General features: G+C 43.8%; 1 protein-coding gene and 1 non-coding gene across 3 annotated transcripts in view; one reads left to right on the plus strand and one right to left on the minus strand.

Moving 5' to 3' along the window:
• The window catches only part of LOC126181380 (uncharacterized), a 673,106-nt gene that overhangs the window by 309,870 nt on the left and 344,799 nt on the right, over window positions 1-18,437 (plus strand). Inside the window, exon 2 of one of the 2 annotated variants that reach the window (XM_049924767.1) lies at window positions 2,361-2,405. The exons of the other annotated variant lie outside the window; for it this stretch is intronic. The gene's annotated coding sequence lies outside the window, so the exon portion shown is untranslated. The remainder of the gene's footprint in view (window positions 1-2,360; window positions 2,406-18,437) is intronic. 2 annotated transcript variants of the gene reach the window in all.
• Trnas-cga (transfer RNA serine (anticodon CGA)) lies at window positions 14,160-14,233 on the minus strand. Its single transcript has one exon. It is a non-coding gene; the product is annotated as a tRNA-Ser (tRNA).

The raw sequence follows: 18,437 nt of genomic DNA on the forward strand, positions 1-18,437 counted from the left end.
GACTACATGCCTCCATCCATCTACTATCCAGATTCTGTTTTATTTGGCCTACTGGAATGTGCAGTACATGTGCAACTATGAGCAATTTCCAATTTCAGGGTACTGTTGTCTATCAAAATGGTTCAAATGGCTCTGAGCACTATGGGACTTAACATCTTAGGTCATCAGCTCCTAGAACTTAGAACTACTTAAACCCAACTAACCTAAGGACATCACACACATCCATGCCGGGGGCAGGATTCGAACCTGCGGCCGTAGCAGTCGCGCGGTTCCGGACTGAAGCGCCTAGAACCGCTCGGCCACCGCGGCCGGCTACTGTTCTCTATCCAGTTGTTTAGCACTTGCATTTCCCTTCGCAATGTTTACTCGGAATTTTATTTACAAGAACCCTACGTTCACTGGTAGCAGAAATTCCTTTAGAGTTTGAAACCGATTTTCATTGATCACACTCGTCTCTGGCCATTCTCGTTCAGTATCTTTTCACTACCTCTGTTGGCAAGCCGTGTCACCTGGGTAGAAGTGGTCCGCCACGCCTTGTAGATACGGTGGACAGTCTACGTTGACGTTCCAGCGAATCAAGCAACTTCGTTCACGGTGTGATCATGGACATCTCCAAACACTCAGGTTCGTTTCTGTTATTCTGTCACGTCTTCAAGTCGACTCATCCCACTCTAATGATTCGACTGGCACATACACAGCACTTTCGTCAGTGGTGGAAGATCACATGACAGCCTGGCACATTTTCACACCGCCTGAAGTTCTCCAAAGCGACCAGTCGTTCTTTCAATGGGGTGACTAATATTTTGTCTGGTCAGCTTACAGTGGTACTTTAATGCTGCAACCTTACGGCTTGCGCACCGCCATGTTGGCACATTCAAGGGATTCCACATAGGATCGATATATCTCTGGCAGTTTCGGCTGTCATCTGTCGCTCACTTCGAGCCCGCCACACATGAGCGATTTACGAAGCAGTTTCAACTCGCATTTTGAACGCTGATGCGTCGTGAAGCTCTGCTGTCATAAATTAACTGAGATGTTTAACGGTGGTGGCAAGAATCCTCGTAATGAAAAGAAATGTGTATGGAAATTTATCAAACTTGCTTTTGCCGCTTTCCCTGATAAATATGGTTATCCACTAGAGAAGTGCTCAGACCGAAATTACAAGTTACTTAAGGAACATAGTTGTTGAAGCTGGCTGCAGTTTTGTAGCATGCGTGATCAGTCCATTATTTACCTTTGAAGAAATTTCCTCATCTTTCTGAATCCTTTTTCTCACCTCACTATCAACAATGTTGTAAATGGTTTTCATCTTGTTACTGGAGGAGCTTTTTTTGCACCCAGAAAATACACAAATTTTGATAATCTGATTTTGCTTGCAATTTCACATTATAACTTTTAATTTTCGTTTAACGCTCTCTTCATCCATGTCTCTTGATGCTTAGTTCTCATGATATCCTGGTTCTATTTGTGGCCCACGGTTTACGAGCATGTAATCTACTTACATAGATTAATTTTTTAGGACAACGTTTTTCAATGTATCCAAAGAATATATTAAAGAATACGTTATATTTCTCGCTAAAGACTGAAGGGAGGCGTAAATATTCCAAGAAAAATTGTGTCGTATGTAATGCACATAAGTTGATGTGAGTACGGCATTGTCATCATTGGGTAAATATGTGCCCATTACTACTAAATTTCCACAAGTTTCATTTAATTAACCAGTAAATTACTATACACTTGTCGAAATATAATTTTTTTCTTTTAGATTTTGAACGCTCCAAGTACTACTGAACCGACTACTTCCTAATTTTTTGCTAGGAAGCTATTTTTGGTGGAACCAGATAATGAACCGCTTCAGTTGTAAATAGTTTTATTGGTTCAGTGACGACCTGTTTCGGGCGATTATAGTTGTAAAGCCCATTCTCAGGTGTACAAGACTGAAAAAAGAAAATGAAGCAACAATAATAAGAAATTATATACTACTTAATAACGAATGAAACTATTTACAACTGAAGCGGTTTGTTATCTGGTTCTACCATGAAGCTCAGTTGCGGATGTTGTTTTAACCAAATCTTATTTTTGGTAGATTGGACAGCAATAACTTATGAAAAGCTGTCGGATTTCCACTCATCTTTTCATCAGTAGTTTACGCCGAGAAAGTCTACATTCTCATAGGGCAGAAACAACGAGTTTTTCTTGACATACCCTAACTCCTCTCTTTTGATGCCATCGGGGCGTAACAACGTTTCCATCGCTATATCTTTAAACTGGCCTGTGAAACAATGGTAGGCTTAGCATATTATAATCGCCTAAGATGCCAATAATGGTCAATTTTTTAATGGCTACTTTTTTTATTTCAGGTACGTACTGAGAACTTGGGACGAGGACGAGTTGAGCTTCTACGAGTGAGTAAACTTTTCAGTAGAAGATAAAATGTATCTGAATTTTGTCTTCGATGTTACAAATTTTAATTGTTCTTCGTGATATTACAACTGATCTGAGACGCTGCAAGATCTCCTATCAGGAATATTTGTCTTTCTTGTCTTTCGTTGTTTACCTTTATACTAATATTACGCGCAAGGTGTCGATATAAAAGTGCCATATAAATTGTAAAATAATTAATATCAGTCGTTTAACAGCCGAGAGACATTAGACAGCGTGCGAGTAATTGGTTGCTGTGACTAAACTCCTGATGGACAATCGTGTTGTTTCAAAATGTATTCTATTCACAGTCATTAATGGTTTAGATAAGACAAGTAACTCCTCCCCGATTCTTTAAAGAACTTAACTTCCATGTATAAAACATCTTCATACGTTGATTATTTTACAAATGTGTTAACGTATTATGGAGCTGTAACCGGAGAAAATTAGAAAAGCTATGAAATTTATTAAAGTTTATTAGAAGTCGCCAAGTGCTCTTGTTATGAAAAACAGGACGAGTATAATCTGGTTAATTTGCGCGTCTTAAGTTCTTCTGTCTCAAGACATATACTCAATTTCTAACATTAATATTTACCGTATTGTGTTAAGCCTCTGACGTAAGATTATACATATTGAGGAAGGGATAATGGCAGCATTTTAAACTTTTAAATTCACTCAATAAATGTATTAAATACGACGATTGAATTTTTGTTCCACTTGGTACCCATTAGATCGGCAACCAGCAATTGGGACTTGTCATCGGTGACTGTTTGAGCCCTTAGTAGTACAGATAAACAAATATCCTATGACTAAGGCCTCTCGTCGGGCAGACCGTTTGCCGGGTGCAAGCCTTTCGATTTGGCGCCACTTCGGCGACTTGCGCGTCGATGGGATGAAATGATGATCATTAGGACAACACATCACCCAGTCCCTGAGCGGATAAAATCTCCGACCCAGCCGGGAATCGAACCCGGGCCCTTAGGATTGACATTCTGTCTTGCTGACAAAGTTTTTTTTTGCTCCAGGTTTTCACCACTAAGCTGTTTTTCCTTTGTCAGTTTCGTCCGGCGATTCCAGGTATCCACACCAGTGATATGCACATATTTTCATACACATTAATAAATGTGATATCTTTTTTTCCTTCTGCTTACTTATTTTTTGCCAAACATTTATGCCTGCATTTCAGAGAAGGCCGATCGGAGCCATATTTCCTTCAGCACAGGACGGCTGGGGGTCGAACTAGTTGCCCGTGCATTCAAAGTAAAAGTCCCCACGTTCATAAACTTTCGCTGCTGCGCCTAGTTGGGTTCACTTCACTTTCAAACAAACGCGCCTTTCACCATGGGGTTCACTGTGGAACACCCTTTCTCCCATGGTGTGATTCGTTCTGAACTGAACAGCACGAACGGCAGTTGGTCAGAAAGAGAGAGAGAGAGAGAGAGAGAGAGAGAGAGAGAGAGAGGACGAGGAGGAGCAGGAAAGAGAATGGCCCAACACAGCGGTCTTTCTTCCTTCTCAGACATTTAGATGAGATACGGCGTGTTCTTATCAAAATCTACAACCTACCTTGTTCAGAATACTGCAATCTTGAACATGCTTACCGCATGTAGTCAGGCTTCAGTCTCCATTTACAGTTTCTATACATCTGCCGCCCTCGCCTACCGTCACTCCCCCCTCCCCCTTCCCTATTATAAAACTGGCGACTCCTTAGTCCCTTAGGGTGAGTCCTCTCAACATTTCTCTTCTTTTACTCCAGTTGCTTCGTAAGGCTCCTCTCTTCTCTAGGCGATGCAATACACATCTTCATTATGGGCTGCATTACCTCTTCATTATTTATCCGACCTATCCATTCAATTTTCAGTATTCCTTTCTAACCTCTTCTTGTCTGCAGAGGTTATCATCCGCATCACTCTTCGTTATATCGCTCTACTCCTGGCAATTTTTAAAAAAAAAAAAAGAAACTTCCTATCACTTAAATTTACATCCAATGTCCACAAATTTCAGTTTAAAAAAAATGCTTATCGTACTATACCAGTTTGTGTTTTATAGCCTGTCTACTGCGGCTATCGTCACTTATTTTGCTGCTCAAATAGCAAAACTCACCTACTTCTTTTAGTGGCCCATTTTCTAATTCCTTCAACATCACCTGATTTAATTCAAATACATTCGATTACCCTGATTTCACTATAGTTGGTGTTAATCTTGTAACCTCTTGTAAAGAACTATCCAATCCATTCGACTGCTCTTCCCAGTGCATCGCCTTCTCTTGAGAGAATAAACCGTCATCGACAAATTTCAAGGATTTTATTTCTTCTCCTTAATTTTTAATTCCCTTTCTAAACGTTGCCTTGGTTTTACTTATTCGAGGTACAGATTGAGTAACACGGGGACAGAGTGCAACCTAGTCTAACTTCCGTCTCAGTTAATATCTGCATATCATATCCTTCCACTCTTAAAACTGCAGTCTGGTTTTTCTTCAAGTTGTTCGTGTTGTTAGCCAACAAAGGCCAGATCAGTCATCCAGACTGAAGCTCCTTCAGCAATAAAAAAAATAATCGCTTTCATGCCTTTAAAAAAATCTCTACGACGCCTTTTCAGAAATGAGTGTAGCCTTTCCACCGATATCCTACATTGTGGATCACTTGTGGTACGGCTGTCTGTATGGTTGAGGCACATGTGTCACCCTACCATAATCCTTGGTTCGTGGGAGACAGATGGTACATAAAAAGTGAAAAATTATGAGTAAAGAATAAACGTGATCAGGGTGATATGAGCGAGGAAGGTTATGAGAAAGAAAGTAAAGCTATGTTAAGACAGAAAAATGTTCAAATGTGCGTGAATTCCTAAGGGACGAAACTGCTGAGGTCATCGGTCCGTAGACTTGCACACTACTTAAACTAACTCAATCTAACTTATGCCAAGAACAACACAAACGCCCATGCCCGAGGGAGGACTCGAACCTCCGGCGGGAGGGGCCGCGCAATCGGTGACATGGCGCCTCTAACCGCGCGTCCACTCCGCGTCGCATAAGGTAGAAAAAATTATTTTAGATCATTAATAACAAAATATCTCACTGAGGAAATCTGCGTACCTTTAATTTTTTAAGGAGGACTGACTAGAAAATTGTAAGCACAAATACTCATTTAGTGTCTTTTTTATCTTCTAAGTGCCACTGTGCGCCTACGTTGGTATAGTTTGTTATACAAGGGCGTGGCGATAGTACAGTAACAAGGATGATTGAATTCTGATTATCCTTAAAAATGAAATCCTCCACACCTTTGTTTCTCAAAACAGTAGGTGCGGGCAGGAAACATCACTAAATCTGCAAATTGTGGTGGCGAGTAACATAAAAGAGATGCATTATTGATGGTGCTGCCTAAAATACTCGTGCAGACACGGAAACACTGGAAGAAAGCTAGAAAGAACTAGAGGATCGATGCAGACCAGGCATAAGAGTAATTATTTTAAAAATAAAACTGTATTTTTTCCGCAAATATAACGTATGTAATTTCAGCATTATTAGTTTCTTAATTCTTATCGGCTTAAGAAAGATGACAGAAAGAAAAGACAAAGTGGTACATAATAAAAGGTAGGCTGCCGAAAAACACTATGGGAGAGAAATCTTTGGCAGAAATCTATTCCATAGATAGGGAACGCAACGTTTGTTGCCCAGTCACTAACGAACTGTGATGATATACAGTGTAAAATCATGAGGGAGCATCGATTCTTGTGTATTTACAGTCTTGTCAGGATGTTTTTCTGTTTTTCTGCAACTTATAGGTTCGGTCTACAAAGTTATGTTTACGTATATGTAAAAGCAAAAGTTGTGCACTTCACCACACGAAAAAACGTAGTAATTTATGACTATAATATCGACGAGTCACAGCTGGAATCGATCAACTCTTACAAGTACCTTGATGTAAAACTTAATATGGACGTGAAATTGAATGATCACGAAGGCTCATTCCTGGGTGAAGCAGGTGGCATACTTCTGCTTATTGGTAGAGTACTGCGTAAATCCAAACAATCTGCAAAGAAGACTGCTTACAAATCAGTGTTTTGATCCATCCTAGAATATTGCTCAAGCGTGTAGGATAGGACTAACAGGGAATATTGAACGAATACAGAGAAGGGCAGCACGAACGATCACAGGTCTTGACGATGTCATTGTTCTATGAACCATAAAAGTCATTTGTATATAAAACTCTCTGTTTGTGTGGAACGTATGTTTGAAGAATTGCAAATCTACACATTAGAGATGCGCAAATGACTAAAGAAGTAAAACAGAACAACAGACATTTACGACTAGCAGATACATATGATCCACAGATGAGGTATTATTTGGCAATAGCTTAACATTTGCCTGAGACAACATACAATGGTGTAGGGACAACATTATGACGACTGTACATCGCGAGACTGAATACCGCGTGGTGGGGTTGCGGAAACGTCAAGCAGTAAGCAAAGTATATAATTGGAGCTGAGATGAATGAGGACTTATTATAGCCGATTTTCGCGAATTGCGTTACATGTGCGTAGACATCTGATGCACATACCTCCAGAAACCTACCGAGTACTTGGCGAATCCATACCATGCAGAATCGCAGCTGTATTGCGGTCCAAAGGTGGACCAACACACTTTTAACAGGTATTTATTTATTTTTTTTTGCTCCATCTGTGTGTGTGTGTGTGTGTGTGTGTGTTGGTACATGAAGTACTTGCAGAGTTAACTTTCCCAAAATGGAAACTTCCATATTGACGTGCGGTCTTCACTTATTCGCCATCGAATTACAAACATAGGGTTTCAGTGAAATGATAAAAACGCAGTGGAATGAAACAGTATGTATTCTTGACAGGGACAGCATGTGGATAATCACATCGTAGTCTAATCTCAAAAGCCACTACTTGCGGAGTACATAGTGATTTTGCTAAATAAACTACAGGAAACGAGAGAATAAAGAGCAGAAAAAGGTCATTTGGAGATGCGACCGGCAATGCGTTCCAAGAGATGTACAGTCATTTGCAACTGCTGTTATCAGTATGACTTAATAACGCGTGCAGGCCTCATTACCTACGGAGTTGCCTCCTCGATGACGGTTTTGTCGCTGCTTCGTGACACAGGCCACCACGGGTCTGGGATTTCTCTCATCCATCCTCCTCACAGATGAGGCTACCTTAAAGAGTGGGGGAGGTGGGGAGTGGACGGTGTCGTCAACCTACACAACATCCTCCTGTCGGCTGTGAAGAATCCGCACGGTTTGATGGCAGCAAACCATCAGCACCGGTTCAGTGTGAGTGTGTTGACGGGGCTATGAGCGACTGCCTCGTTATCCTTCCACAGTGCTTCACATGAGAAACATGTCTGCACTCCCTGCTGGTGACACTGGCTCCCCTGTTGGGAGATGTGCGTTGCGTTTCGTGGTACGAGGGGTAATGTGGCTACTACGTGGTGGTACTCCAGCTCACCAGCCCTCTTCAGTATGGGTCTAAAAAACCAGTGCGAACGGGACTTTCCTACTTGCCTGCTGTGTTGCCACGTGTACTTTCAGTCATTGTAACCTACACCGTCAAAGATCTTTCTTCTCTGCCTTCAAGCCTGTGTACCTACCTTGCAACGCATTTCCGACGATGGGCGAACATCGACATGACCTTTCCCGCTCCTTACCCTCTCACTTTGAAGCTTTCCCCCATTTAGTAAAATCATACTATATTTGAATATGGAGAGACAGAGGGACTTAATGCATCGAAGATGTCGACATAACAGAATCTGTTTGCAGTTAATCTCTGTGCTCCCGCTGGGTAACTGGCTGAATGTAAATTCTGGCTGTTGGTCAATTACCCTGCGATCTCCTTGCGAGGCATGTCAGCACCTGAGCACGTTGAAATCGGGGAAGCCAAAGTGGTGACGATGCAGATACCTTGCGAGTCGACGCTGTGGTAACAGAGGACTCGTATTCGGCAGGAACGGGGTTCAGTTGCCGACTGTAACTTTTACCTGTGGTTACCCTAAACCAAAATTAAAAATGAGAAGGCCGATTTGTCCACCATTCCCTGATACGAGTTTGTGCTCCGTCTCTAATAACTGGGTTGTCTCCCGAAAGTTAAATCTTAGTCTTCCCGTTCTTTTAGCAAATGAGACGCACGCACTGGTTGTAGGGTTCTGCGGACGCCCGTACCACCCACGTGTCTCGCTGAGTCAGGCTGCTTTGTGCGGCGATGAGCGGCCCGTGCAGAGGTTGAGAAGTTGCCTAACGCTCGCAGCGAACGGAGACGGGTCCCGCCGCGGTTCTGCGAGTGAAAGGTCACAGCCGAGCCGCGGCCAGCTGGCGGTCGCCACCCCCACACCACACCACACCACACCCAGCAGCTCGTAAAAGAGCCGCGACTGCCCACAAACTCGTCACTTTATGAAACCCTTGTGGGGCAGCTCTACGAGGTTCTTGACAAGCGCCGCGTAAAAACTTTTCTTCCAAGTTTACAGCTGTCATGCAACATTAAACCTATCTCCGATGTTATCATCATCGTTATCGTAATAAAATAATAATAATAATAATAATAATAATAATAATAATAATCGCGATTAACTGTCTACTTTATCCTGGACGGAAACACAACGAAAGGAAACGATGAAAGAGCAGAACAGGAGAAATTAACCGTAAACTGGAGCCGGGAGGGTGATGAGGATCAAGTTTATATTTAGATCGAGTTCACATTTGCAAAGTTCTACAGAAAAGATCTTGAGGATACGAACCCTGATTGCCAGTGGTGTCACGTGAGTACACATTCTGGGTGTTCACAAATTTTTAGCTTCACGTAACTCTCAGAGTGCGAAATTAATAGCATCTGCTGTGTGACAGTTACGCTTATCAACAAGTTTATACAACTACAGCCACTGCCAATAATAATAACAACAGTAATAATAATAATAATAATATGAAGAAGAAGAAGATGCATAACTTATCTGACAAAAGGAAGAATTGATTTTTGGAATTTCGTTGTTTTGTACATAATCAAGTACAGTTTAGATCAAAAACGAAATAATGTTTAAGCTTTCGCAACTCTCCATTTCACATTTTTGTGTAAATGGGAGTTTTCGTGCTTGTCCATTTTTTCTGACAAATGTACAAGATCACTAACAGATGTTTTAGTTCATGCATTTACTTGCGGGCTCAAAATCGGATATTCGTACCCTACATCCACACAACAGCTTGTCCTTACTGCACATTTTCTTCTTAAATAGTCGCTTGTAGTCACGCTTATTTGATTTCGTCACTCTCTCAATCAAAGGATGTCTTCCTGGAGGCCCTAGTTACTTTGCGACTAACTTTTCCTGCTAATTTACTTTTCTGTTCCTAGAATGAGATATTCACTCTGCAGTGGAATGTACGCTGATATTAAACTTCCTGGCAGATTAAACCTGTGTGCCGGACTGAGACTCGAACTCGGGACCTTTGCCTTTCGCGGGCAAATACTCTACAGACTGAGCTCAACGTAGTTCACGTCTACACTGCACACGAAAGCCGATACCCGCACGGTTAACAACCAACTCCATGCTCAAAGTGCCGTTTGTGGAAATGATTAAACTCAAGCTGTAATGTCTACCAATATGGTCGCTTGACTAGAACGCAGATGAGGCGCCGAGATATATAATGGCCAAAAGCGCTCTCTCGTCGATTCTACATATCAGTGAATATCAGAAAAACCAGTGATACAGCTTTTCGTGAATTTTTATATATACAATTTGGACCTACAGCACAGATAAACCTGACTTACAGTAGATCAACACATTTCCGAAGCATGAATAACTACTACAGTCTCACAATCGCCGATGATGTTCTTTAGCCTCTTATGATTCCTACTGCCGCAAATGGGTTATTGTATGAAAAAATTCATGATGTAATGTTCTATAACTCACTGAGTAACTGACAAAACAGGTTTACTGTCTGCACAGCTTTAACACATACTGGCGTCCTACCTAAAATATAGTAAGTGAATTAGCATAACTGCGGAGCGTGCTATCATCTATCAGGATTTACGCCGAGCGAGCGGGGATAAAAGTCTGCCGCAGTGTGCTACCAACCGGTGGCACTGGCGTAAACTTGTACCTTAATAGCGAGGGCTAGCTGTGCGCACAGTGAACCGCGCACTTGTGTATATATTTGGCACATAAGGCGATTACGTCACGCGAGTTGCGCATGCGCAAAAGCTCGTTAAAACGTCACAATTGAAGGTGTACAGAGTGTAGAGGAGCAGTAGCGCGGTAGATTCAAGTGCCGCATCTCTCAGATTGCAGCATCTGTGTTTTGTTTAACAGCATAAAAAAAACCGCAAGGTGTTGAAAGTTAGGGTGTGCACACGCTCTTGTGATCTTACATAACAGCCGTCACCTCTGATTGCACATGTCCTAAATATGTGCAGATGTCAAGGCTGTCATGTGCTGTAAGTCGCTGGAGTCCTCTGTCTATGACACTTCATTCTTATTGGCGACTTTTTGGTCGACGTACCAATACGAAAGGCTGAACAACCGTTGTACAGCAGTTAGGTGCATGGCGTTGACTGTTTTCAGAATCACCGAACTGTTTTTCTGTTTCACCGTGCCCCAGAATTCTCTTTTGATATAGGTTCCTGGGTGACTTTTCCTGTACCCTTCAGAGTTAAGTGTCTCTACGTCCCGCTAATTCTTCTCTTCTGTCGGTAGAAGGAATCCCTGCTTCTGAAAGCTTTCAATTTTCACATCTTTCTACCGATTTCTATCTGCAGTTGCAGAGTGAGTCGATTTTATAGACCGCTCGAAAGCAATTTGCACCACTACTTACCTGCGAAAGGGGATGTGCTTAGATTCAAGTGAAGCAAGATCGAAAGCATAAGACTTATGAAACTAAAAAACAATTTTGCTACGAAGTAAGAACAAAATAATAACCAAAATAAAAACAGTCTTTTCGAAAGTCCGCGCTTTTGCACATGTATGAGATCAAAATGTACTGTTGGCCAGCTTGTTGCCCCATCCAATGTGACATAACGTGCTAGGATCCTGCTCGTCATGCTGTGTTAGAGACGGTGCAGCTCAACCCTGACAGGGCAGTCTTCAGTGGCGACCTCACTGAGGCCATCCAGGGTGTTAGGAAGAGTCGTGCTACCACACACACTGTAATTATCAACTGACCCCAAGCATGCTGTAACGTCTCTAATAAAAAAAATTCTAACAAGTTAAGTGGAACTGAGCAATCAATTGAAAATAGGAATAAACACTTGAATGATATACTTTATGTTTGAATTTCTTTTACCGCTTCATGTACATACATAAAAAAAATTGAATCACCTTGGTTCCTAGAGTTCCGGAACCTGTACAGAAAATTGGAATAGAGATCAACATAAACATCATTTCCGCCCTTTTTATTGCTCATGAAAACCACACATTGCATGTTGTACCACAGTACAGCGAGACCTTCAGAGGAGATGGTCCAAACTGCTGTACACACCGGTACCTCTAATACCCAGTAGCACGTCGTCTTGCATTGACGCATGCATCTATTCTTCGTGGCATACTATCCACAAGTTCATCAAGGCACTGTTGGTCTAGATTGTCCCACTCCTCAACGGCGATTCGGCGTAGATCCCTCAGAGTGGCTGGTGGGTCATGTCGTCCTTAAACAGCCCTTTTCAATCTATCCCAGGCATGTTCGATAGGGTTCATGTCTGGAGAACATGCTGACCACTCTAGTCGAGCGATGTCGTTATCCTGAAGGAACTAATTCACAAGATGTGCACGATGTAGGTGCGAATTGTCGTCCATGAAGTCGACTGCCTCGGCAATATGCTGCCGATATGGTTGTATTATCGGTCGTAGGATGGCATTCATGTATCGTACAGCCGTTAAGGCGCCTTCAGTGACCATTAGCGGCGTACGTCGCCTCCACATACTACCACCCCAAAACAGCGGGGAACCTCCACCTCGCTGCAAACGCTGGACAGGGTGTCGAAGGCGTCCACCCTGACCGGGTTGCCTCGAAACACGTCTCTGACTATTGTCTGGTTGAAGGCATATGCGAAACTCATCGGTGAAGAGAACGTGATGCCAATCCTGAGCGGTCCATTCGGCTTGTTGTTAGACCCGTCTGTACCGCGCTGCATGGTCTCTTGGTTGCAAAGATGGACCTCGCCATGGAAAGGGGAGTGAAGTTGCACATCATGCGGTCTATTGCGCACAGTTTGAGTCGTAGCACGACGTCTTATGCCTGCACGAAAATCATTATTCAACATGGTGGCGTTGCTGTCAGAGTTCCTCCGAGACATAATCCGTAGGTAGCGGTCATCCACTGCAGTAGTAGCCCTTGGGTGGCCTGAGCTGTCTTTCTCTGTCTCTTCCATGCCCTAACAACTTCGCTTTGGTTCACTGGACACTTCCCTTGGCCGGCTGGAGTGGGTTCTAGGCGCTACAGTCTGGAACCGAGCGACCGCTACGGTCGCAGGTTCGAATCCTGCCTCGGGCATGGATGTGTTTAATTAGTTCTAAGTTGTAGGCGACTGTTGACCTCAGGAGTTAAGTCGCATAATGCTCAGAGCCATTTGAACCACTTCCCTTGTTGAGAGCCCTTCCTGGCACATAGTACTAGTGCGGACGCGATCGAACCGCGGTATTGACTGTCTAGGCATGGTTGCACTACAGACAATACGAGCTGTGTACCTCCTTTCTGGTGGAATGACTGGAACTGATCGGCTGTCGGACCCCCTCCGTCTAATAGGCGCTGCCCAGGCATGGTTGTTTACATGTCTGGGCGGGTTTAGTGACATCCCTGAACAGTCAAAGGGACTGTGTCTGTGATACAATACACACAGTCAACGTCTAGCTTCAGGAGTTCTGGGAATCGGAGTGATGCAAAACTTTTTTTGATGTGTGTACATTACTACGCGCAAATGTACGCACGTATGTGAGGACAAACATGTAAGCAACTTCATAAAATGCTAATAGTTCTCTTGCACAACAGTGGTCGCTAAATATGTAGACACCAAAGACCCTAACACATAGAACAGGACGAACTGACCAGTGAAATGAGAACAGGGTTAATCTTTTAGCTTTGTTTCGTTAACATAACGTTGCACTTCAAATATATTTGAAAGCTTTAACTGCTGAGACAACGATCCAGTGTCTGATATTTCTCTATGCAATGAAATTACAATGTCAGAAGTAATAGCCAGCATTCGTAACGCTCTCTCTAGATCATCCAGACTTCTGATAACGGCATATTTAATTTAAAACATGTGGCGGACTGGCACCAGCGAAGTAATACCTCTGCCGTCCCGAATTATATAGATATAATGTTGTAATGAAAATAATTTCGTAGTAAAATTCCAATAAATAAAACTAGGCGTGTGCTGTCGAAATAGATAGTACTATGTTCTGTCACCTTCATATCAACAGATACCTCAGGGCATTCCATTCAGTTGATTCCTGTCTCCTGGAGGAAGGTGTTCACGGGGTGCGTCCAGTGTCTTCTTGACAAACGAACCCGTCGGCAAACTTCCAGGAAACATTCCTGTCACATAGAGGGACAAAACGTGTTATGTGGACATGAATAGGGAAACGCTTTATTTCCACAGTGGAGCTCATTTTCTACTTCTCTTCGTAATCACTATTACACACGCTTTATTTCCACAGTAGAGCTCATTTTCTAGAATGAGATTTTCACTCTGCAGCGGAGTGTGCTCTGATATGAAACTTCCTGGCAGATTAAAACTGTCTGCCGGACCGAGACTCGAACTCGGGACCTTTGCCTTTCGCAGGCAAGTGCTCTACCACCTGAGCTACCCAGCACGACTCACAGCTTCACTTCTGCCAGTATCTCGTCTCCTACCTTCCAAACTTCACAGAAGCTCTCCTGCGAAGTTTCTTTTCAGCTCGTTTTCTACTTCTCTTCGTAATCACACAGTGGGAAGCACACAGAAACAGAAGTTGCCAGCATTACATGAAGGTTTTCTTGCATTAAAAGTTCGAAATACCGTCTTGGTTACGTTTGGTTAGGATATCCAGGAAGCTGTGATTGTAGGTATGTCGCCTTTGTCTGTCGCCCCAATTGAACGGAGGTATTATTGACATGTGGCTCAGTTCGTAGCTTGTGTTGACATGAGACTAACTTCTGGGCTGCACTTGTATCAGCTACGTAGCATCAACTGTTCAGTGTCCAGCACTGACTTGGTTTCCGGTACAGTGAAATTGTAGTGTACTCACATGCAGTGGTGAAAAGAGCCCATTTACTGTACAGATTAGCAGCCGTGGCGTTCAAAGTTTGTCTGGAGAAATTTCTAGAACGACGTTTGAATCAATTGATCTTCGTCTTACGAAACATGGGAGCTTAAATCGACTATTCGCGACTGGCAGTGGCATAGGACAAGGACACCTCACCTAGAGATGGAACTACTTCGGGCAGCTGACGAAAATGCTAGTGTCAGCTTAAGACAATTAGCAGTAACAAGTAATGTTGATTACGTGACTATCTGGAGACTGCTACATGAGAACCTACTGCATCCCAGCATGTGTACAAATTGAGGTCTAACCTGGAAATAAAGCGTTTGTGTACCCATCTCCTTATAACATACACTGAGATAACAAAACTGATGGGATAGCGGTATGCACATATACAAATGCCGGTAGTATCGCCTACACGGGGTATAAAAGGGCAGTGCATTGGCTGAGCTGTCATTTGTACTCAAGTGATTCATGTGGAGAGATTACCGACGTGATGATGGTCCCACGACGGGGATTAACACACTTTGAACGCGGAATAGTAATTGGAACCTGACGCATGGGACATTCCATTTCGGGAATTGTTAGACAGTTCAGTATTCCGAGAGCCACAGTGTGAATGGTAAGCCGAGAAAATCAACTTTCAGGCATTACATCTCACTTCGGACAACGCAGTGGCCGACGGCCTTCACGTAACGACTTAAGAGCACCGGCGTTTGCGTAGAATTGTCAGTGTTAACAGACAAGCAACACTGCGTGAAATAACCACAGAAATCAATTTGGGATGTACGACGAGCGTATCCGTTAGCATGGTGTTGCCAAATCTGGCAGTAATGTCCTATGACAGCAGACGACCGACCCTAGTGGCTTTGCTAACAGCACAACTCCTGCAAAGCCTCTGCTGGGGTCGTGACCATATCGGTTGGGCCCTAGACAACTGGAAAACTGTGGTCTAGCCAGATGAGTCCCTATTTCAGTTGGTAAGAGCTGATGGTAGGGTTCGAGTGTGGTGCAGGCCCCACGAAGCCATGGACCCAGGTTGTGGTGGCCCCATAAGGGTGCGGGATGTGTTTACATGGAATGGACTGGGTCCTCAAGTCCAATTGAACCTATCATTGACTAGAAAAGGTTATGCTCGGCTACTTGGAGACCATTTTCAGCCATTCATGGACTTCATATTCCCAAATAACCCTGTCACGTCACTGGACCACAATTGTTCACGACCGGTTCGAAGAAAATTCGGTTCGAGTGATTGGTTTGGCCAGCCAGCTCGCCCAGCACGAATCACATCGATCATTTATGGGACATAATCGAGAAGTCAAGTTGTGCACAACATCCTGCAGAGGCAACAGATTCGCAATTATGGAACCTATAGAAGCAGCGTGGCCGCGCGTGGTCTGTAGCGCTTGCCACGGTTCGTGCGACTTCCCCCATCGGAGTTTCAAGTCCTCTTTCAGGCATGGATGAGTGTGTGTGTGTTGTCCTTAGCGTAGGTTATTTTAAGATATATTAAGTGATGTGTAAGCTTAGGGACCGATGACCTCAGTGGTTTGGTCCCATAGGAACTTACCACAAACTTCCAAATTCCAAGCAGCATGACTCAATATTTTTGCAGGAGTCTTCCAACGACTTGTTGAGTCCATTCCCCGTCGAGTTGCTTCACTACGCCGCGTAAAAAGAGGTCATACTCGATATTTGTGGGTATCCCATGACTTTTGTCACCTCGGTGCATTTTCTTCCTCTAGATGTGAGAAATCTTATTGAAAGTTTGGCCGAACGTTTTGTTGCGCGCTGTATAGGGAGTGGAAACAGGTTGTAGGCTCTTATACTCTTTATACTGCGCAACTATGAAATTACTCTTGATAGCGGTGAGAGCCTTTCGAATCCGAATGTAACGCAGGCCCGGAAACATGAATGACACACCCGCCTGCTGAACTCCACGGACCGCATCCCCGGAACGTGGGCTGGTAGCCACCCACTTCCACACTCAACTGCGCCGATTATCAGTTGACAGCCAAGTTTAGAAGTCTTCAGTGAAGAGTGCCCGAGGCCGTGGATCAGGCTCGATTCCACGTGTTCCTGTTCCTACATTTTACGCGCACCGCGGTGCTGTGTATTTTGTACTATTGTTCAGAACAGACACTTACTCTGCTTGTGTCTTCGGTCATTATTTGTAGGCAGAGTGCATCAGTTGGTGACGGTGACAGCATTCGACCAATACGAGGCACTTTTTTTTTCTGTGTCGCAATAGCGGTTGAATGTTCGATGACACCGCTTGGTGTAAGCTGATTCAGCGAGCTACTTCGCGTGTTCACAATCCGTCTTAATGCAACACGTAAAGTTGAGCAGTTCATTTTTTGCTTCTTTTCATGTCTGGTGCTTTGGATATTGAGATTATCACTGTCCGGTTATTCTTTTTTCAAGCGTGTCTTAGAAGCCAATATGACGAAGCCTTTTTTCTGTCTAATTGGAATAAAGAAATGAAAACGAATCTCCCGTCAAAACGCGTGTTACGGAGAATTTTCAGGAAGAAGACGTATACAGTATACAGTTAATGCAGTTTTCACTTTGCGCTGTGCTCTGTCGCCTAGGAAATAAACGCACGCGATCATTCATAGTTGTCAGTATATGAGTACTTTTTCCGGAGTGGGAAGGAGCGCCTAGTCCCCGGTACGAATCCGCCCGGCGGACTTGTGTCGAGGTCCGGTGAGCCGGCCAGTCTGTGGGTGGTTTTTAGGCGGTTTTCCATCTGCCTCGGCGAATGCGGACTGGTTCCCCTTATTCCGCCTCAGCTACAGTATGTCGGCGATTGCTGCGCAAACAAGTTCTCCACGTACGCGTACACCACCATTACTCTACCACACAAACATAGGGGTTACAGTCGTCTGGTGTGAGACGTTCCCTGGGGAGGTCCACCGAGGCTCGAACCGCATAATAGCCCTGGGTTCGGTGTGGGGCGGCGGAGGGGTGAAGTGGACTGCGGTAGTCGTCGTGGGATTGTGGACCACTGCGGTTGCGGCGGGGACGGAGCCTCTCCGTCGTTTACTAGGTCCCCAGTTAACATACAATACATGAGTACTTCAGAAAGTTACACATGTATCTATTACTAACACCATTTTCCAACAAGAGTGGCGTATTGTCAGAAGAGAGCACATGTACCGGGATTCCTCTGCAGTTCTGCTGTGGTACGTATGAGAGATGAATCACAGTGTGCGAGCAAAATCGCACGGCAACTGGAAATGTACTGCAAAGCTGAAGTAAGCAGGACAGTACAATGGTTGTTCGCAAAACGTCTACACTGCGCAAAGATTCACCGTGAAATTCTGGCAGCACATGACCACATTAAATGTCGTGTCAAGCCGTTGTGAAATGGCGACAACAATTTGATAAAGGCAGAACAGACGAGGGTGAAATTGATCGGGAAGCCCAGATCTTGCACCATACGATTAACATCTTTTCGACGTGCTGAAACAACATCCGGGGAGCAAACATATTTTCAAACGATGAGGACAATGCCACAGTGATTCTCGAATGGTACCGTGACCGAGGAGCTGATTTCTACAGTGGAAGAACTGAACGATTAGTAGAATGGTCCGACAGTTGTTAACAGAGACTTGCCCTGTACGTTGAAAAGTATTGTCATGTGTTTGCGTCACTTTGAAGTGAAACATTCAATAAAAGTTAGAGGGCCTACCATAGTAAAGTATGACTTACTTTTTGAACTCTACTCATAGAACCTCGCAGGACCGTCAACGTGAAAGGAGACCCTTAAATG

This window comes from Schistocerca cancellata, chromosome 1, assembly GCF_023864275.1.
Source record: "Schistocerca cancellata isolate TAMUIC-IGC-003103 chromosome 1, iqSchCanc2.1, whole genome shotgun sequence".
NCBI lineage: Eukaryota > Metazoa > Arthropoda > Insecta > Orthoptera > Acrididae > Schistocerca > Schistocerca cancellata.